Source organism: Pinus tabuliformis, chromosome 7 (assembly GCF_031772625.1).
Source record: "Pinus tabuliformis cultivar Carrire ecotype Pingquan chromosome 7, CPIR1, whole genome shotgun sequence".
Lineage (NCBI taxonomy): Eukaryota > Viridiplantae > Streptophyta > Pinopsida > Pinales > Pinaceae > Pinus > Pinus tabuliformis.
This window is the reverse complement of record NC_142293.1, coordinates 136324927-136343610: the sequence shown is the minus strand read 5'-3', so window position 1 is coordinate 136343610 and position 18684 is coordinate 136324927.

Sequence of the window (18684 nt, the reverse complement as noted above, 5' to 3'; positions counted from 1 at the left end):
TGTAATTCTTCTACAGGATGTTCCGAAATGGGATTTTGGAGCATGGATGGAGGGAAAAAGATGGAGGAACGAGTATGGATGTGAAATAGGGGTGTGAAGAGGTCTAGGACTTGGTGGATGAGGCTAAGGAGCGGTTGGATTTGTTCAAGGATGGAGGAAGCGATGATGCACAAGAATGTAGGAATTAGGGCAAGGTGGAGAAAGTATGGCAAATGAAGGATACGAATCATGGACTAAGGGTTGGAGCAGATTATCTGATGGATTATGGGTAGACAGAGAAGGATAACAGGTGCTCTGCAAGTTATTTTTCGAATTTAACAAATGAAGACTTGGAAAATCAAGAACCTAATTACCTTGACCTAATCTGACCTAGATAATAGCAAAAGAAATGGAACAAAAGTTTATTTGCACAAAATCAGATGAAATAACTATGAAACTAAGCAATCATAACCCTAAGCATGCAGTCAAAACCGATATCAAGTTTGACAACTAAGAATCCAACACTAATACTTGCATGGTGAAGCAAAAAAGCGTTTTTGTGGGCAACAAGGTCACCTTTGTCCCAACTCACGATCCTACTGAGGGAGAGGTAAGATCAGAGGTGCTTGAGCCCCTTTTTCCAAGGATCCTTTATGTTATTAATCTATCCAAATCAATCTGAACATGAAAATCTACTTTAATCATCAAAAGCAACCTAATTAACACAACAAGATTTAGATCTAAATGACAGATTTTATTCTAAGAATGCAGCAAAGACACATGAAAGTAAACAAAGGAGGTACTGGGCGCTTGAGATGGGCCCAACCCCAAGAGCTACAGCCTCCTAAGAGAGATTTAGAGCTAGTGCAAAGCTGGATTCATCTTTATTGATCAAGAAATGAAGAGTTACATCAAAACTATCCACAAGGAGAACTTGAAAATGAGCTGACAGCAAAACTAATCTATTGCCTAAAAATCGAACTACAAAATGACTACAACAAGACTATGAAATGACTAACTACCAGCTAACCAAAATGAGGCCCTAAGCCTTCTTATTTATACAAATTGAGGACCCAACAGTCCTCCTAAACTTTAGGGACTCGGCTGCCCAAAACTTGTAGTTAATTGCAGTCCTACTTGACTTGCTTGGCTGCCCTTGTGCTAATTGATTTGGTGGCCTTTGAACTCTGAGCTGATGGTGGAGAATTCGAGGTAAGGGCCCATAAATTAAGGGGACACCTTCCTACAAATCCTCTCCCTTGTTCTCCCACGAATTTGGCTGCCAAGTGCTCATTAAGACCTTCAATTTTGTCTCCAAATTGACCAAAAAGGCTACACAAAGCACCCATTAGACTTGTTGGCATAATGACTAACCAAATTCACTCTATTAGCATAAATATAATCAAAAACATGCAATAAACTAATGAGAATGGTGGATTAAGTCGAATTAGGAGGTTGAATGAGCCCAAATAATTATCCATTTTTGGGGCTCATCAATATTCACCATTTTTTGTGTAAAAATTATCATGATAAACTTTATAAAAAAAATTATATAAACTTGCTAAAGCAAATCTTTCACATCTTAATCTTGGATTCCTTACATTATCTATTTTAATAGTTTTTATGGTTTATATTAAAAGATAAGTTTTTAAAAATTATTTTATGAAAATAATGATGTTTATGTTACTATAATTAACCCATTTAATTATAATCAGATATAGTAAATATCATGTATGTGTTAAGCTACAATTATTACTAAGAAAGTGTTGGCACAATTTAAAAGTCTATCGCCTTTACAACACTAGTAATATGGTTGAAGATTAAAAAACTCTCATAGATCATCCAGTTTATACTCATATTGGAATTAAATTTCAAAATATTTGTCATGCTACCAACCTTTTTGATTTTTTAACTAAAAAAAATTATGATGATCTTGAAACACTTCTTTTAATGTTTTTTGAGCATAACAATAAAATTTGAAATAACATTTAGTAATATCTTTTTACCTTCTTATATACCATATTTGGTCTTAGTGGATGATAATCATCATTATCACCATCAACATTACATACTATTGTAGGAAGTTTGTACCATTTTAGAGTTGAGGAGAAAATATTTTTTTAGGATCAAATTAAATGTTGAATGCGAGTAGTAGCATAATTTATTTTTATTTATTATTTGTACTTTTATGTTAAAAACTTGAGGCTTACTTAATGAATAATCGATTAATATGCAAGCTATATATTAAGTATAAAGTATTTAATAACAAATGATCATAGTAATGTGTCCAATATATACCATCATAGATCCATTTTAAGTGCAGATGTAGGGATCAAATTTCTTCACGTGCAAACATTTTGAGTGAAAGATACAATGTGTTATTTTTCATTGTTGAAACTGTATTTTTGAATGCTAAATAGAGTATATATACGACCAAATAAAAATTTTAACCATAAAAAACTTTTTCCTTAAATATAGATATATATGAAGTTGATATTGACATAAATTAGTTAACATAAATCTTCAAATAGTTTCTCTGTATCTCTAGCTGAAATATTTTTGAAAAGTATAAGATTTAAACATCTAATTCACACATTTTATATACTTCTAATTACTTTACAAAATATTCATTTTTTTTCCTTTTCTATTTAGAACATAATTTTTATTTTCCCCCCCATATTGGGTTGTAAAATGAGCCTCTCGTCTCAATTACTAATCATTTTAATGATCAAAATCAATCATGAATTAGAATAGTAACAAGGTAGTACAATTTTATTATTTTCAAATACAACACGAAAGAGAGAAAATTGACTAAGATATTTACAAATGTCTAGTTTTTATTCGTGTAGTGTTTAAGGATATTATATTGAAAAGAACATATTAACATTCATCTAAAACTTAGATTCCTTACATTATTTCTATTATCATTAACATTGATATTTATGTATTAAATTTGACTCGTGAATAATAGATTTTGCGGAAAAAAACAAAAAAAACAAAAAAACTTACCTATAAAGTTATTTAACAATATACTAATATTGTTTTTCTTACTATTATTGACCATTTTAAATTGACACTAACTACTTTTCCTAAGTTGAGTACAAATTAATTATACTAGTACAATGTTGGCACCAATTCAAAATCTATAAGAGGAAATATTTTATAATTCTAGTTGTGTTGTTCAATGATCAAAATATTTTTTTTATAAATTAGAGGCAAAAAAATAGTGAATTTGATTTATATCAATTATAATAAGGAAAACTCACCTCAAACATTATATCAAGTGTATAGCATTTATTCATTAAGTGTTTAAATGGTTTATATTAAATAGAATACTAATTAAGTACTCCATTGTTTTTTTAATAGACCAAGTTTAGAAGATGTTTTTAAGTGCATTATTGAATTTGATTATGCATATTTGATATGGTGAGAAGTCATGTTGGTCAAATAAAGCTTTGAAAACTTAAACATTTTATGGAATTATCATGTAATTTGTATAACACATGATTACATTGAAATATTAAATAATATAAAACTCCTCCAAAAATAATATGAAGAGAATATTTGATATACAACAAATATGGAAAAGTGTGTCTGAATGTATATTAATAGATCCTTCAAAAAAAATTACATTCACGAATCATATAAACCTACTCTTAAGATATTTGCTCAAGTATATCAAGAATGGCTTCTACACCATATTTATTTATCTTGGGCTTCTTGCAATGTTCTTTCTTTGGCATCCATGCCCACACTATGGTATTAATTAGAATAGAGCCAAGTTCTGTGTCATCAGGATTTGGTACCCAATATTGCTCTAAAATTTTTCCAATGTATTTCCCTGACATAGGCTTCCACAAGTCAACCTTTACATGAAGATTCTCACTTTCATTATCCCTAAAGATATATGAGATGGATTTTGCCATCCAAATCATCTCTCCTGCATCCTCATTTCTTGATCTAACTAGCCACATCTTTCCTTTCTCAACATCAATCATCGGATTGAAAGTTGGTTTTGGCTTGTTGCATTTGGGTCCAACATATATTGGTTCATCTATCACATTATCAAAATCTCCATCCATAATACTTGAGATTACTTGGAGTGCATTACGATCAACATCAACAATGTGCCTTGTCCTGGGCCAGAAATCCTCAGAAGATGAATCACTTCCATCTATTATTCTATGATCTTTATAGATTCCATCTAATGTAATAAGAACTTTTTCCCAATACACTACTTTATTTTTCCATTCCTCTGTAACAATTGGTGAATCCTCGTTCCCAATAGTGTCTTTCCACATTTTTATGTATGATGTTATCCCTTCCTTTAGTTCTTTTAAATAGACATCATTTTGTTTGGAAGCTAAGAAAGATGGCTTCCCTATGGGAATTATAGGTCAGCCTTCATCATCTATATTCCATAACTCAATTGGTTCTAACCACTCAATATCTCTAATTGATTCTTTGTACCTTAGTACTCGAACATCATTGAGTACAAGAAATTGGAAGTATTGTACATTAAGATGTCCAACTAGTGCATTTTTCCCCTCCTTGATGTATCCATTAAGGAAAATTTTGAAGTCATAGACCTTGTCAATAAGTGTAGGTGGAAACACTCGATTTTCTTCAATTGTGCGATATGTATCCATCATTTCAGGTAAAGAATAAATATCTTTACTTTTTAGGTTGGAAGACATTCTTCCCTAGGTTCCATCTATGTCTTCATGGGTGTGCCCCACAGGCAAGAACCCAACCTCAATAGTGATGAAGACACCAAGTGCAGTTAAAAGAGATAGAAACATGAAAAGATAGCGATTATTATTATCACTTGCTGCATTGTCCAAATGTAACAACAAATGTGGAGGAAGAGGTTTAAAATCAACATTTTGACTTTTTGAACTTCCATGAGATATAAAATCATCCTTGTACCCTTGACATTTTGAGTAAATAGAGGTGTCAAGTAATGCATTTGTAAGTGGGTTTCCTGAAATTCCACTTTCATAAAGTAGATCACCATACATATCCATTTGTGGGTCTTCAAGGTCCCTTAAGCACTTTTCAAGGGATGTAATAGTAAATTTTGATCCCATATGGACAAATGGTAAGGAGAAATGACCAAAACCTCCTGCCTTATGCCCATGTGTAAGCATACTTGTCAATGAAAAACCTAAATTTGTTCCTACAATAGACTTTGATTTGACACCTAGCCTTGGGATTGAAGTCTTTGTTTTGTCCATTTTATCATGGATAATGCTCAAATACTCCTTTGGAAACTGCTCTGACATAATTCTATGGGCATAGTAGCAATATCTTCCACACATAACAATCTTGTTATGTTTCTTCAACCTACCTCGTGCCTTTTCTTCCAACTCTTTTGTAGTTGCTGACTTCATTTGTGCTTTCAACACAATACATTCACTGCATTTACTGAAGTTGGTGTTCTTTGAAAATGCCACATCTCGAAACTTAGTATTCCAGATCTTGCTCATTGTTGACTGTGATATTGATGGGTAATTGAGCTTTTGAAGAGCCTCATTGATCTCTTTTAACAAAGAATTTTGTGTGTAAGTCGAAGGAAGCAATCTTAAAGGAGAAGATGTTCCATCTTCTTCAACTTGACGTGTTTGGTTTGGTGAAAAATCTGAATTATCCATTACAATTTTGTGCAATATTTCTATGGCTACCACTGTGTGAGCTCTTGCTTTTCATGTGTTGGTGTTACCATGAATATTTTTGATCTGTCCATGTTGGAAATAATGCTGGTAGTTATAGAATGTGCTTTGAGGAATTTTATGTATCTTATACCATGCTTTCTTACAAATAATATTCCCATTAAATCTCATGTCCTTTACATTTCTAGCAATAGGTGGTAGGCCATGGCCATGGCCCTTTGACATGACTGTGTTTGACATGAGTGAATTTAAGACAAATTCTCTAATACCATTTTTATTTATTTGTCTCATATCCCTTCTAGCACCTGCAATGGCCTTCCTATCCACATGTTAAAGACAATCTTTTATACAACATACATCTGCTGCCAAAACTCGAATTTCTTTCTCTTCATCTATTTTTGTTTGACAATTTGCAATTTTTTTGTAGCCATAAATTGTTTAATCCTTTTATATGGCCTTTTTACATGCATATAAATTGAGTTTCTATCTTTTTCATTACAAAAGTACCCATCCCAATTTTTTAAGGGATTTGTGTCCTCTATAACATCCCATATCCCCATTTCCTTGGGTGGCTCCTTGAACTTTTCCTTGACCCTTAATATCACACCTTTGTTGTCCACCAACTTATTTATTGGCCATATAACCAAACAATGTATAGACTTATCCCCAATTCTTCATATCTCACAATTTCCATCTATCTCTTCTAGAAAAACACCAAAATCCATTTCACCTAGTGTTTCACCCTCAACAATGTCATCCTCGCGGACATTAACTAGCATTCCTTTGGCAATGCACATGCTTGTTCCCATGCATTCATGTGTAAGAGAAACCTTTGTACATATGAATCTAACCCTATCTTGGGGAATATTTGTGGCATGATCATGATAGTGAGGCTCCAAATCTGATTCTGGCTAAATTTCATAAGATTCTAATGCACCCCCAAGTGTATGCTCAAACCCTGTTGGATGTGGTAGAGGAGCATTATGTTTTAACACCTTCTCGATTTTAACCACTATGGGTCCTTTCTTTACCATCTTTCCATGCACTTTATGCCCAAGCTCTTTATTGAATATGGAGCCCTCGCCCACCTTCACTCCATGTTGCAGAAGATCTACCTTGGCTCCAATAGAAAATGTGGAAGAAACATTTGCACCTATAAACGAATGTAAATAAGGTTAGTATTTACTAAAAAAAAACATTTATTATGCTATCAATAATATATAACACATGCTTCAATATTTTGATTTACCTATATTGTGTCTCAAATCCATGATCTTCCATGGATGTATATCCCCTTCATTAACATCCTCATCAATAAAATCTGGTTGAGTTACATCAATTATCAAAATTGTAACATAACTAGCATTAACCCTTTCTCCAACATAATAAGTTCCAAACTCTGTAGATTCGACCCTTCCTAGCCCAATGACATGATCATTAATAAGGAGATCAACACAGTCCCCTTTTGCCAAAATTATATTTTCCATTGTAGCTTGTATCAATTCTGTAACAACAATTAAATCGTAACTTGTAATTAAAAGGTTGAACCGTGTAAAGTGCGACTTTATGTTTTCACAAAAACACACAACTTACAAAAAAAGTAATATAGATGCAAAAATTAAAATAGTATGGTAGTAATATTGTATGTAATGAAACATTGTTTCCTCAAATGAAAGCTAACAATCAATATCATTCCTTCTACTACAAACATAAGCATATTGCTAGAAGCAACATTACATGGTCAAATAAATCTAGCACATGCTAGATCTCCTTCTATGACAAACAAGCACATTTTCAATAAGAATATTCTAAGGCGAAGGAAATCCACCACATGCTAAATTTCCTTCTAATGTAAATAGAAGCGTATTACTCACAAAAACATTTCAAAGTAAAAGAAATCTTACACATTCTAGAGTTTATTCTAGCACAAACACAATCACATTGCCAAAAACAACATTGCAGTGTGAAAGATATCTAGCATACGCTTGATTTACTTCTAGCACAAACAAAAGCACATTGCCAACAATAACATTTTAGGGAAAACAAAATCCAACAACTTCTATCAAAATCACAATCACATTTCCAATAACAACGTCGCAAGGTAAAATAAATTTAATGCATGCTAGCTTTACATGTAGCATAAATACAATCATACTACCAAAAACAACATTTCATGCCAGAAGAAATCTAGTGCATGCTATATTTCCTTCTAACATAAACAAAATCACATTACCAAGGTGAAGGAAATCTAACACGTGTTAGATTTCCTTCTATAATAAACAACCAAATTGAAAACAACAATATTGCATAGCAAAAGAAATCTAGCACAACTTCTAGCCCAAACACAAGCACAACATTTCCAATAACATTGCCAAGGTGAAGGAAATCTAACACTTGATAGATTTCCTTTTATCATAAACAACCAAATTGACAACAACAATATTGCAAAGAAAAAGAAATCTAGCATAGTTTCTAGCCCAAACACAAGCACGTTTCCAATAAAAATATTGCAAGGTGAAAGAAATTTAACGCATGTTAGCTTTACATGTGGCGCAAATACAAGAAAACTACCAACAACAACAGTGCATGCCAAAAGAAATCTATTGCGTGTTATGTTTCTTTTTAACACAAATCAAGAAAGTGTAATGGTGATTCTCTATTGTGAAGACCCATATTAAAAGTGGTGTAATGCTAATAAGACCAATGCAGCTACTGCCAGGATACCAATGTAAAGTTTCATTGTTCAAAAGTTTAGGGCCTCCTTGGTAAAACCATGCATGTCATATTCAGTGACTATGGCATACTCTGAGGTAGATTCAGTAATAAATTTTCTGCATCAATAGAGTTTTGGCATTTTCGGGCTAAGTTAAGGCACCAACACCACAACTATTATGAATCACCTAGTCAAGTCTCAAGAGAGAGCCTCTTTCGTCTCATCACTATATCAATCCATGAAATGGTGGAGAGCCTAACAACCTTCTCTTTTAATCACTCAAGCTAGACCAAATTGACAAGTTGTATTCCTACCTAACCAAACATTTTCCATGTTTTTGCTTCCTCATAAAAAGATAGCAGTCTAGGGGTTATCCTGATGCAAAATGTACCTCTCGGCAGACTATGTTAACACCTTGTTTTAGGAGATTAACCCACTGTCCTTTATTCTATGGTGACTTTCCAAACCCAATAGCTCCTCCATAAGATTACTCTCGTATTGAATCTAAAACCATTTAACTATGATTAATTGGTAGCACATGCAATTTGCAAGGAAGGGTCACAGTTTCAGGTTTGGACCATTTAGTCAAGTTTATAGCTTAAATGGTAGTTTCATACTTCGAGTTAAACTATCTTTGACATATATAATATAACTGACCTAGTCCATTTTTATATCACTACTACAACAATCCATGAAATGTGCATGCAAGGTATAAAATCAATGCTTGACTTGGCTTCCATAGTAATGTTCCACATTTGAATGGACTTCCCAAAAGAGTGCATTGTGTTTATATAATGCTTCATGCATCTCTGGTAAAAACTAAAGGCTAGATGCCAAATGTGTTTGTCACATGTTGCTTATGAATGCATAAGATAAGGTTGGTGTATTTCATATATTCTCATGCATCTCTAATAAAAACTAAAGGCTAGTTGCCAAAGGTTTTTATCACATGTTTCTTATGAATGCATAGATAAGATTGGTGTCTTTCATATATTCTCATTACAATATTGAATGCTGGATCTAACTCTTCAATGGTCCATGGATTGAGTTTTAACTCGTTGAGGTATCTGTTACAATGGGCCAGTATCTTGAGCACTGGACAAATGGGTTGCCTGGTTTTTTATTGAATTTGATTACAAAGGAGGTATGCTAGAAACTCTCGACATCTTCTACTGTCCTCACTCAACCACACAACAAGTGGATTACTAAGTAATCCCAATTAGATGTTTGGGGTGCCATAATACCAGACATCTAATACTGGAACGTTCACTCAGATTTTGTGGGGATTGTATCAAAAGGAATGGAATGGCTCCTGGTTTCAATCAGGTTCCTACTTTATATAATATGGAACACACCCCTTGGGAGCCCTCAAATGAACTACATATGTTTGTGCTTAAGGAGGCTCCCATCCATAATTGCATAATAAAGGACACTAGTCAAATGGCTCTTGGAAAGATAATCCTTGGAATGGACTCCCAATCAGTGCCACATAGACATAGCATAATGGAGAATAATGTAGATTATATTATCATTCATATGGCAGGTCAACACTGAAACATTTCCAAAGGCAAATATTCCAATCCATATCTAGACCTGAGGTCTTTGGCTTCATCTCCTCCCTTATATAAAAGTACAGAAATGGATACTTCCCCTATCTCAATATAGATACAGATGTGGAAAACCTAAATAATGATGAATCGTTGGGTCTTGAGCCACTAACAGTCAAAAGGGCCTTCTTTCAGGAAAAAAAGACATTTATTAATCTGAATTACCCCGGAATTGGATTGACTAGGAAAAAGAAGGCATCAACTATAAAATTATATCCTCTTGTGTTGGTGTGGGGTCCAAGATCAATACATGATTTTATGAAACCATTGAAGCAACTCGTTATCCATCCATTGATCTGGGCACCTCCAATGAATACTACAAAGCAATAGAGCATGAGTTGTTCACTCTTGCTCCCCCAATCATCCAGTTTCTTCACAGGCATGAGCTGTTCACTCTTGCTGATATTGGCTGCCAATAATCTGTCATTTCTCCACTGTGTGGAGGATGGGAAGACTAAAAGAATTGTAGAACTATTTGGGATTAGAGTCAGGCCTTTTGCTGAAGCCCAGTAAGCTCCCATCCATAATTGCATAATAAAGGACACTAGTCAAATGGCTCTTGGAAAGATAATCCTTGGAATGGACTCCCAATGGGTGCCACATAGACATAGCATAATGGAGAATAATGTAGATTATATTATCATTCATATGGCAAGTCAACACTAACACATTTCCAAAGGCAAATATTCCAATCTATATCCAGACCTGAGGTCTTCGGCTTCATCTCCTCCCTTATATAAAAATAAAGAAATGGATACTTCCCCTATCTCAATAGATACAGATGTGGAAAACCTAAATAATGATGAATCGTTGGGTCTTGAGCTGCTAACAGTCAAAAGGGCCTTCTTTCAGGAAAAAAAGACTTTTATTAATTTGGATCACCCCGGAATTGGATTGACTAGGAAAAAGAAGGGCATCAAGTATAAAAATATATCCTCTTGTGTTGGTGTGGGGTCCAAGCTCAATACATGAACCCAATCAACCATGCCTCTAGTACTATATAGAGTGTGAATGAAAAATCAAAGCAGAATTTGCAGTCTTAGACCAAGGCTAATATCCACACGTGCTCTCCAGTCATCATTTCACTCATCCTGTGTAGACAAATTAGAGAAATGCTCAAACAAAGCATTTTTAGCACCAGCACCATGATTTGATCTATTATGAATTCCTTTAAGACGGACTCAGTTTACAAACTAGCTATTAATGTAGTAATGTTATTGTCCAAACAAAGCTGAAAAGCACGGGCAAGAAGGCAACAGCTCTAGCATTACTACAGTTACCAACAGAGTAAAGTTAAGAAATACAGGCACTAAGACAAACAGCTATATAATCAATTTAGTTGTCATCTCAGTAAAGTTTACAGGTGCAGACATAAAAGATAATTGCAAAATTGAATAGTGCACAACAATTAGGCAGATCATTGTCAATGAAAAACATCACTTGTCTGTTGTCATTTAGAATAGCATCACTTGTCTGTTGTCATTTAAAATAGGTGCCAAAGGCAACTGCTGGGAAAAAAAGATGTACAAAGGGGAAAGCACAACAAGTGGACCCTAGAGCATGAGTTGTTCACTCTTGTTGATATTGGCTGCCAACAATCTATCATTTCTCCAGTGTGTGGAGGATGGGGAGACTAAAAAAATTGTAGAACTATTTGGGACTAGAGTCAGGCCTTTTGCTGAAGCCCAGTAACTATGAGAAGAGGTTTCTACATTGGCTCATTCAAAATTTTGAAAATAAACTGTGGTTATGGGAAAACACCAGGCTCTCTTTAGACAGTAGGATGGTCATGATAAAGGTAGTCCTACAAGGTATCATTGTCTACTCGATGCATTTGTTTCATTTTCCAATGTCAATTATTCACAAAATCAACTCCACCATGGCAGATTCCTTAGGGGTTGGGTCTGGTTACAAAAATACGCTTCACCTATGTTGGATACCTATAATAATAGGTTTCATATTTCATGATTGATTATTGAAAATCCAAATATGCTCTGCTTTGTTACTACAAAGATTCCATATTTCCAGGAAATCAGAGGTGTGTGAAATACTTCAAATATTGAGGACCTTATTACAAAATTTTTGGATGATTCAACAGTCTAATCTGGATCATGCCATGTTTCAATTTTGAGTTGTAGAATAGAGAAAGAAGTCTGTCCAAACAGCTTAATCTTGGCAGACAAATAGTTCAGGTAGAGAAACAAAGGATCCCAACAGCTTAATCTGGGACCTTGAAAGAGATAAGGGTAGAAGTAGATAGAAAAAGCAAAAGAAAAAGCCAAGGAAAAGAAAAGGCAAGTAAGGGTCTGCAAGTCCAAATGCACCCTCCAAGAAGAAATAAAATGCTAGGCAAGTAGCTGGGTAGGTAGCAGGGGTTGCAGAAAGGTATCCCTATCATTGCAAGGTTGATGATGGTGGGCAGCAAGGCAAAAGATTACAGCTGGAAGCATGACTAATTTCCCTCACTCCCCTCCAATTTCATTTCTAACATTCCCTCACTAGCCTGAGATTCATGGAAAAGACTAAGCTTTCATAGTGGTTCTTGATCTTTAAAAGCCACATTTCTTATCTAAAGTTCTTTTCATTTTGATCTACTCTTGGAACCAAGCTTGTTTCATATAAACTCAATGATTTCCACATCCACTTACCTCCTCCTCCACAACTAACACTAACCCTATTGTACAAATCCCTTATATCGCCTTTCTCCCTAATATTACTAACACCAAGGTGTATAAATCCCAGCATTATCTACATATTCTCCTTTTGGCATTATAGCCAAGTAAATGGTCCAAGGAGACTTCAGTCCACCTGGGACTGTGGTCAACCTTGTCTTGGATGTGCTCTGACCCCTGGTTATGAGCAGAAATCCTGTCCCTCAAGCCCTTACCGTCTCTCTGCTGAAAGCGCACAGAAAACCCCCTTTTCCTATGAAAACCCCTGAAAAGGCCCAAAAAACCCAAAACTGCGAAAAAACCCTCTTGCCTATAGTCCTCCGCCCAAAAAATTAAACTGAATATTTTATTGCGCTGGCGGGACCCCTCCCCAACATGCTCGACCAGTCGGAAGGCCCGCCAGCCGTCAGATCTCCAGCGCCCAGATCTAAGGGTGGGCGGTCAATTTCAGATCTCGATGTGCCGACAATTAGCGTCCGGGGAAAGCGGTTTTACCTATCCCGTACAATGGACGCGTGGCGGGCGGTAAGGTTGTTCGGAGCCCTCCTCCCACTTACCGCCTTTGCCCAAAGGTGGTGCGGGGAACCCACTTACCGCCACCCCGTATACCGCTACCCCACACGTCATGCCTACACGTCATGTCCACGCCGCTCTGACGTCACCCCGCCGGTGCCCGCCCCATCGTCCCTTGGTCCTCCACGCGGGCCCGCCTTTGCGCCCGCCCGCCACCGTGTCCTGCCGACCTGGCTAACACCTCAGCATCCACGTCACCCCTCACCTGGGCCCCGCCATGACGTCATGCTGACGTCATCGGCGGAAAAGCGCCAAATTCATACTTTTGCCAAATTTACCGTTTTAAACGGCTAAACGCATATTTTTCGCTTATTTTGCATGCGAAGCTAAACTAGCCGTTGTCAAGCCTGCTGCCGCGAAATCTTGCATTCAGCCATCAAATTCGACAAGTAAACCGTTCAAAGTTCGAAGCTTGACTGCATTAAGCCTTTGCAACCCAGCCCGCAAGCTTCCAGGTCGATTTGCCAGGTATTTTGCCGTCTTCTCCCATTCTGCCCGTAAATTCCAATTTTCTGCAAAATCACCATTAAAGTCTGCTAAAAAACTCTAAATTTAGCTCTACCTAAGCACCCAAATCAGACATAAGCAACCTGTGTCATCCATTAGCCCCAATTTAGCTCTGTACGAACCAGCTCGCGGGTTAGAACTGCAGAAATCGCCCTGAAATACCCGGCATTGTTCCTTTTTGCCAAGTACTGGTTACCTACACTCTTCCTGTACAAATACTAATACCTCAGTAAGCATTCCCTTAGACAATCCACATTCCTGAAAATCATCAGTACTTTGCTAGCTTCAGAACAACTTCACACCAGAAGAAGACATCACACCAATTGCACCTACCTGCTGCTCAAAGTCTTCAAGAGATTTATCAAAGCTCTGCATCCTGCTGCACACTTTCAGACTGTATCATGGCAGCATCTGCATCCTCCTCCCTCAGTGTCACTCCACTGAGTCAAACCAATAAGGAACTGGAAGCTATGCCATTAGTTGACAAAGACTGTCTCATAAATGATTTTGAGGGAAACAGAAACTTTTTGAAGACCTTCACCACATTAAGGGAAGACTATAAGGCAGGATTTGGTACAGATGGGATATGGGAGTCAAACCTGCCCTATTACTGCCTCCCAGCTGTGAATGTTTTCCCTGAAATCATTCACTTATGTGCTCAAAATTATGATCAGGAGCACAGAGCTGTCAACACTCAACTAGGGAGGATTTTGTTCTATATAAACGCTGACACCATCAACAAAATGCTGCACTTTGAACAGACAGAGTTATTAGTCCCTTTCTCCATGAGATCTTTAATAGAAGCAGGTGAGAAAATGACCAGTGAAGAGCTGCAGAAGGTCACCAGGAACTACATGTGGCCTGAGAACCAGCCTACAGGGCCACCTCCTTATCCACATGAGCACTTCAATGACTCAGGCAGGCTGCTCCTGGACATGATAGCCTATGTGCTAGGCTACCAGAACAGCAAGCATGTGGATCTAGCCATGCTCGTAATGCTATCTGCCTACAGCCCACGACAACCCCCTGCCCGAAAGTACAACTTTGCCAAGTTCATAGCCAATAGGATCCATGATCAATTGTGCAAATTGGACAGACAAGGAGTCTTTAGATATTCAGCATACATCTACCACCTGTTCATGTATCATCACTCTGAAGCTTTCCCATGCTACATCAGAAGGCTGGACAACAAAGGGGAGAAAAGATCAGTCATATTCTGGACCTCAGTCTATCATGAAATCACAAGTTCACCCTACAGCTATTGTGAATTTGTAGATCAGTTTGTATACCCAGTCTCCAGCATACTTATGAAATCCCCTCCACCTAGAATATCAAATGAGATCAAGAAAGCTTTACAGCTTTCTAAGAAGTACAAAATAGGTGATTGGTACCTATATGAACACCACACTGTGTTCAGAGTGTATGGGTGTGAGCTCTGTCCATACAGACTACCCAAGTATGTTCCCATGAGATTATTTGCCTTGGAATATTACAGGCAATTAATCCAGTCAGACCTCACTCACTTCCACAGCTCAAAGAAAAAAGCACACCTTAACTACAAAAATGAGCTGGGCCCTTTTATCATGAATAAGAAGGAAGGATGGGAGGCTGCAGATTCGATCCTAAAAGACAAATATAAGTTGTCTTACAGTTTCCGGTGGGTCCCATATGACCCTCAAGGTTTCATCACTGCCAGGAGAACAAAGTACAGACTCCTAGCCATCAAACACTGCCACTATCCACATCTAGAACAGTATGCAAACTTACAAGAGTGGCAGTTGGATACCCTTGTTGAGAGCTTGTCTGAAGAGGAAAAAATAGCTAAAAATATGAAAGAACTTGAAAAAACTATTGACCTGGACTATGTGACCCAGGTACCGTTCAGGCTGCCTCAAACATCAGGAGGAGGAATCTCAGTTACCAGGACAGCGCCGCCAACAACAGCACCAGGCTTGGATAAGGGAAAGGGAAAAATGGACGCCGAAGATGAAGCAAAAAAGCAGCAGTCAGAGCAGGGAAAGCAACAACCAGAGCAAGAAACAGGGCAGCAAGAAGAACAAACCGGTCAGCCACAAACTGGGCTGCCAGAAACCACCTTATTGCAGACACCACCCCCTCAAGTGGAGCCCCTAACCACTTCAATTTTACAGACCCCTGCACATGAAGAAAGGGGGACCAAAAGACAAAGAGAAGAGTCCACTCCCCTCAGTGGATCCTCCCAACAACCAGAAGCTAAAAGGTAGAGGGCAGACTCCCCAGAAGTAGAAGACATTACTGAAGATGTCTTCAATGATACAGCCAAGGATAGGGAGGGCAGCCAACACACAGGGACTAGCTCCTTTCAGCAGGAGCAGAATTTACAACTTGGCTTGGAGGTATCATCTTCTTCTCAACAAAGCCAGAAGCTCAAAGGTGCTAAGGCCACCTTCAAAGAAATCAAGGCAGCAAATGAACTATTGAGGGCTGAGGTTTACAAGCAATTTATAGATGCCACTCCAGCCCAACAAGAAAGATTGATGTCGGTCTACGACTTCAAAGAGGAGAAGATGATATTCAGCCATTTCAAGCCTAAGGGGCCCAACCCAATGTCCACTGCTGATTTCATCAAAACAAGGGTGGAGGTCTTGGCCAAAGACATACATCCTATGGACCAAATTGAGCTCCATAAGCAGACTGGAGAAATGGTCTATGCCACCTTGGTAGATAAGGCTACACTTGCTCATGAGCTGAAAGAATCCTTGAAGCACACAAATACTCAACTGGATTTTGAGAGATTGTCTTCCAGGGCCAAGGATAACAGGATAAAATCTCTTGAAGAGATTATTGTTGATCTAGGGCATAACCCTAGTGACCCAACCGGGGTAAAAGCCCTCCTGAAGAAAAAAGAGGATGATCTCAATGCCATGAAGAGGAGATTGAAGCTGTCACCTACAGAACATCCTCAGACAGCTGAACTGCAAAAAGAAAAACAAGTTGATCAACAACTTGATCTACTATTGCAGCAGGATCAAAGGATCCAAGAGCTAGAGAAGGAGCTGGAGAAGTCATTACAGGACAAACAGGGAGAATCCACACTACCAACTCCCCCAACAGATTCTACAGCAGCAACAGGCTCTGAGGCAGCAGTGGCCCCTACAACAGCAAATACAGTTGACCAGCCCAGCATAGAAGAACTAACTAAGGCTGTTAAGCAAATGGAGCTACAAGCAGATGAGATAAGGAAGGCAAAAGAAAAACTGGCAGAGATAGATGCCAAGTATGACCAGTCTAAAATGACAGTGGCAGAACAGGGCAGACAGATCAAGACCCAAAAGGACAGAATCAAAGCCCTGGAGAAAGAGCTTGATCTCAAAAACACCATGGCTGAGATCAAGAGGATCTTATGGAATAAAATCACCCAAAGCATGATTAAACAGTGGAAGTCACTCAAAACAATCCATGAACATATGGATTTAATTGTGCAAGCTCAGATAGATATCCAGAGGGCTAAGACAGCACTAGGAAATAGACCTGAACAAGCTAGCCAACTGATAGACTTTCTGAACAGGCAAGACAAAGATGAGCTGGCAACAGTTGGAATCACCAACAGAACGGAAGCCATCCTTATGACCAAAAAGGTGCTAACACTCAGAGGATATGTGCAGACAGCAGAAAGGAGGAGCTATGAGATACAGACTGAAGTTGAAGACTTCAAGCTCAGAATGGGGATGCTACAGGCAAGAGGAATGCCTAGCCTATTGAGCGGTACAGGGAAATTGATCAACAGAGATCAATTTACAAATAGGATGGCCGCGTACATAGAAAATCAAATCACTGCATCCAGCAGTGCTTCTGAAGAAACTTTTCCTCCTACAGGACAGAGTTTGTACACTCAGCTTGAAGGGTCATTTTTTATTGAAAATGAAGTTAATCATCTATTTGAAACTCCTCCAAGTTTTTTCAAATACACAGAGCTTGATGAGACATTGATTAAAATGCGAAGGCATCAAATGCCCAAGGAGGACTGGTGGCAAGCCATGCTCCAGATTCTGCCACAGTAGTTTCAAAACTCCAGGTCAAAAGCCAGCTCAGGTCACCGCAAGACAAGTATAAAGTGGTCAGTGACTGGAAAATATCTAAAAGGTGATTCATCACTAACAGTGACAGCTAGCCACATTTTGAAACACACGCCTTCAGCCGACTACAACTGCTACAAATTCAACAGCATCTGACAGATTTTGACAGCTAAAGGACTAAGAGCTACTACTGCATTTACTTCTTCATTTACTTCTTTGGCTACTGCTCACTAGCAGTTGGCAGCATATTTATGAGGCATTTACTCTTCTTTCAGATATTTTTCCAAATGTAAATCCGTATATATCCCCCCCTTAGTAACGCATAAGGGGTTGCTGGAATTTTCTCTTGGATAACTTCCATCTGCTGTAATATTTTCAGAGAATTAATACAAAGGAGGAATGGAACTTCCAGAAGTTTGGTGTATTTGATGTCTTGTGGTGAAGGATGCATGTTACAGGATTCCATGGGTGTTGCATAAAACTATAAGTATTCTCAAATCTCTTGTCGTGTCTGTTTTGAGTCTTTTGTTCTCTTTGTCTTTCTAATGTTTTACACTTGATAGCAAGGTGAAAGGATAGTACCAGGATTTAACCATGTTTACCCTGGACTCAAACTGAGCTATTATATATGTTTTCCTTATATACAGTAACAGAATTGTAATTCTTAATTGCTGCAATTCAAAACTGTGTTTTTATTGTAACAGTCATTCTCAGGGATTCAACTTTTGCCCCTAAGACCTCTGTTTTCTCTTCTTAAAGCTATCTGTTGGGAACATATAGATAAATAGTGAAAATTCTTAAATGCTTTCACTGTTCGTGCTACCTGTTACCAGTCTTTTAATCAAAAATCTGTTCTATTAAACACCCAAATGGCCCTGTAAGTTCCATCTTTCATCTCACAGATTC